The sequence below is a fragment of the Lactuca saligna genome, chromosome 4 (genome assembly GCF_052625555.1).
Source record: "Lactuca saligna cultivar CGN05327 chromosome 4, ASM5262555v1, whole genome shotgun sequence".
Taxonomy (NCBI): domain Eukaryota; kingdom Viridiplantae; phylum Streptophyta; class Magnoliopsida; order Asterales; family Asteraceae; genus Lactuca; species Lactuca saligna.
The window spans coordinates 61,978,947-61,983,640 of NC_136420.1; the positions used below are offsets into that span (position 1 = coordinate 61,978,947).

Genomic DNA, 4,694 nt, shown 5'->3' on the forward strand with positions numbered 1-4,694 from the left:
ATAATCCTAGGATCCCCGATCCCATACCTTGACCCTATGGTCTCTTCCAAGTCCCACCTGCATTGCTCTAATTGTAGAATGCCTTGCCCATAAGTCTCACCCAAACTATACTACGGAGAGGCCTCGCCCACAGGTCTCGCCTATCTAGGGCTACACAGGCACAATGATATGTGCATATTTAGTTTGTATTAAGTATAGATTTTTATTCATTTATTAGCTAAATTATTGCATTTCATGGACAAAAGGTACTTAAAAGTGTTTAAATTGTATTTTCAATCCAAAAATGAAGCTCAGAAGAAAAAGGAAGCAGGAGAAGCAGTTAGGAGCTCGGGAATTGGATAAAGAAGAAAAACACCAAAAGTAGCACCTACTCGGTGGGTAGGGTCGACTACTCGGCGAGTCCAAGTGAGGATAATGACTCGGGAACCCAGATGCTTATCGCATACGGAGATTGTGAGACGGACTCGACGAGCCGCCACCTGACTCGACAAGTCGATACGCAAATATATAGATAACTTCTCAGATCGAGGAAAAAACTTCTGGGACAATTCTGGAGTAATTAGCTGCGATTCAGAGGCCAGAGAAACCCTAGAAGACGAAGATAGAAGCTACAATTCAATCCCGAAGGAGATTTGAGGCAAATTTCATCATTATACTTAATCTTTTGTTTTCCACTATGGTTAGACAATTAGAATTCCTTTTTATGCTGTTATTTACTTCAATCATGAGCTAAAACTCTTAACTTCTGTTTAGGGATACAAAATTGAGACTATGGTTTGATTATTGGTAGGATTAATTCAATGTTGGTGATTTATTTGTTATTTTAGCTTGCTAAAGAACCTTGTGTGTGAATGATAGTTAATTTTCTGTTAATAGGAAGGTAATTAAATAGCATGAACATCGTTTGATTATCAACCTCATATACCTGGTGACTACTTTGTTATATGTCTAGGATTAATGAACATGAAACTAGAATTAATAAGAAAATTAAGTAAATTCATGCGCAAGCTTGTGTGATGACCATCAACAAGAAGTTAATTAAAAACCAAATTGATTAACTATTGTGAGTCTAAAGTAATCCGAATAATTAATCTAGTGAACTAAATTGAATTAGACAACTGATCACTGTTTAAGTTAGTTTATTTACTAAGGATTAGTGTAGTGAACGCGAACCTAATCACTTGAATCGGTAACCAACAAAAGAATTAATCCATTGCACTATTACCTTCAAATCAACCATAGGATCAATTGAGTTGAACTAAAAAGAAGTCCCTTCGTATTATTGAATCTACTTAATTCTTTGTTTTTCTAGTTTTTAGATTAAGTAATAGTTAGTAAGTTTCTAGTCTTGTAAAACTAGAGAAAACCCTCTACTTATTAATTAATTTAGATAGAATTAGTTTTTATTTTTAATTTGCCGTTCCCTGTGTTCGATACCCTAATTGCTTGAACTATTCCACAATTGATAGGTACACTGCCTTTGCGTGTTTATTTTACAACTAAAAGTAAGATTAAAACTAAGTGAGTTTACGCACATCAAGTTTTTGGTGCCGTTGCCGGGGAACAGTTATAAAATTAGCATTAAATTGTAATTCAATCGATCCTTTGTGTGCGATTTATCTTACACAAAGTTAATTACTGTTTAATTTAGTAGGTAGTATATATATATATATATATATATATATATATATATATATATATATATATATATATATATATATATAACCTAATTTACCTTGGACTCGCCGAGTGCATTCGCGCAGACTCGGCGAGTACAACGCTGAATCAACTTTAATTTTATTTTATTTTTTTGTTCTTTTTACGCGTTTTCTATTTTGTTTGCAGTTGTTTCATGCCCTGAGGATCTGATACACCTCTGGTCCCCCCTCTTGAAGATCCGGAAACCGCACTAAGAAGGAGCAAAGGCAAAACCGTTGGAGAATCCGCTTCTTCAAAGAACTCACCACTCAAAAACCTCAAGTCTGTTTTCAGCAAGAAAAGGAGCAACAAATCAGGAGCATCCAGTGCCTCTTTGACAATCAAAGATCCAATTCAAAAAGACACCGAGTACGAGACCGAGGAAGAGGACGAACCCACATACGAGCACGGATCCGAGTTTGAAGACGATTTAGCTACCGCTATGCCTAATATCGATGAAATTCCCATGGGGGAATGGAAGAAGAGGATGCGTGATGACACCGGCCCGGGACTTGTGCAACCCGCAATTCCCGCAACCGTTACTTTCGAGCTAAAAGGCCATATTCTCGCTCAACTCAAGGAGATCCCTTTTTATGGGAAAGACCACGAAGACGCCTACAAGCACTTAGATGAAGTAAATGATGTGGCTGACTACTTCAATGTACCAAATGTGCCTCGTGAGACCCAACTACTTCGCATGCTCCCAGTCACGTTTAAAGGTGCTGCAAAGGATTGGCTCAAGTCACTTCCTGCCGGATCGGTCACCACATGGGCCAAGATGAAAGAGGTCTTTAACATTGTGTTAAAGATAGCTAAGAGACCACTTTTGCCCGCCTTCCAAGATAGCTAAGTTGAAGAAAGCCATCGCCAACTTCGAGCAACAACCCGATGAATCTCTTTATGAAGATTGGGAAAGATACAAAGGTTTTCTTAGAAATTTCCCACATCATGACCTTAATAGCCAACAAGAGGTCTCCATTTTTTATGATGGAGTCAATGTCACCACAAGGCAATTGATCGATTCACAAGGCCCGCTCACCAGAAAGCCACCTCCGAAAATCAAGGAGTTAATTGAGGAATTCTCTAAGCATTCTAGAGAATACCACAATCCGAAAAATGAAGTAAGTCGGGGAGAAGTGAACTCGGTGAATGATAGCATGGCGGCGGTAATAGCTAAGCTCGATAGTCTAGATAGAAGGATGACAAAAATGGATCAAACAATCCATGCTATTCGAGTTGGATGTGAGAATTGTAGAGGGCCCACCTCACCAAGGATTGTGATCTAGACGAAAATGGAAATAAGAAGGCTCAAGTGTTTTACTCTAGTGGCGATAGATACGACGAAGATTGGAGGAAACCGAAGAAGGAATGGCTCCCATACGAAGAATATAAAAAGGCTAAGGAGGAGAAATACAAGCAGATGGAGAGGGGATTCTATCAAAAGGAAGATCCAGTGATGGAAAAGAAAGCCAATTTAGAAGAAATGCTCACTAGATTCATAACCGCGTCCGAAAAAAGACACAATGATCACGATGTAGCAATGCAAGAGACCAGAAATATGTTAAGGAATCAGCAGGCATCCATTCTCAACATTGAGAAACAGTTGGGATAGCTTGCACATCAAGTGAATGAAAGAAGACCGGGCCAACTTCCAAGTAACACCGAGAATAATCCAAGAATGGAAAATGTGAGTATGGTAACCTCCAGCTGTGAAAAAAAATTCACACATGCATAGAGGGTCTCTAATAGCAAGACAGAGAAGACAGAAGAGTCGGTTCCAGCTAAACCCGACCCGACTCGCCGAGTCCCTCAAATGGACTCGATGAGTCCATGCGTACAAGACAGAACTACCATCCACTTAAAGCCATACAATCCCCCTCTGCCATTCCCAATCAAAGCCATGCCTGTGGAAAAAGTGGAAGCTTATAAAGCCTTTATGAAGCATGTTAAAGACCTCGAAGTCAATGTGCCATTTGTAGAGACGATGCTTACGACACCCAAGTACTTCAACTTACTAAAAGGTCTCTTTGCTGCTAGGAAAGACTTAGCTGAAGTTGCACAAAAATAATGTTGAGTGAGTTACCCGAAAAGAAGGGCGATCCGGGAAGTATCATAATTCCGTGTCAATTTGGAAACACATTTGTCACTCAAGCGTTGACCGATTCCGGTGCAAGCATCAACCTGATGCCTCTTTCTTTCTTCAAGAAACTGAACTTACCAAAGCCAAGACCGGTAAACATGAAGATCCATCTGGCTGACAAGACGACAATTCATCCAAGAGGAGTTTGCGAGGATCTTCTCATTAAAGTTGACAAGTTCATCTTTCCAGTAGACTTTGTGGTGCTAGATATGGAAGAAGACCCCGAAGTTCCAATTATTTCGGGGAGGCCATTTTTAAACACCGTGTGTGCTTTAATTGATGTATGTGAGTCTACACTTACATTAAGGGTAGGAGACGAGTCAACAGTATTCAAAGCTATACCAGAAGTCAAGCAAGAAGTGAAAGGGAGAGAAGAGATCTCATTTATCGATTTAGATGATGAGATACTACAAAAAGAACTTGAACTTTTGCAAAAAGAAGACCCAAGCAAGTTTCTGCTACATTCTGGAGAGGATGGAGATGTTAAAAAGGACTTGCAGGAGTTAGAAAAGCTACTGGAAGGAGGCAATTTAGAAAACACTCAAGAAAAGATGGAATACGACCAGACTCACCGAGTCACTCTATTGGACTCGACGAGTCCAGACGAATTTGATAACAACTCGGACAACTTCAATCTGCTTGTTGCTAATTCTCTGCATCTTCGGGGCATGGATATTTTTCATGATTCTTTAGAAGAACAAACACCAGAAGGTGAGATGGATATGAAAGTCCAACACGCCCATATTGCAATTCTTGATGCAATTCCGCTTGTAGATGGGTTAAACGTAGAAAAAGAAGAGAAGGCAATGGATAGGAGAGTGGAGGTTGATCAACCATTCAATACCAAACCTAGAGC

The 4,694-nt window shown here is 39.6% G+C and overlaps 1 non-coding gene across 1 annotated transcript; it reads right to left on the reverse strand.

The window, feature by feature from the left end:
- Positions 1–2,546: 2,546 nt before the first annotated feature.
- LOC145044621 (small nucleolar RNA R71) lies at positions 2,547–2,653 on the reverse strand. The gene has a single exon (XR_013681569.1). It is a non-coding gene; the product is annotated as a small nucleolar RNA R71 (small nucleolar RNA).
- Between the last annotated feature and the right edge of the window lie 2,041 nt (positions 2,654–4,694).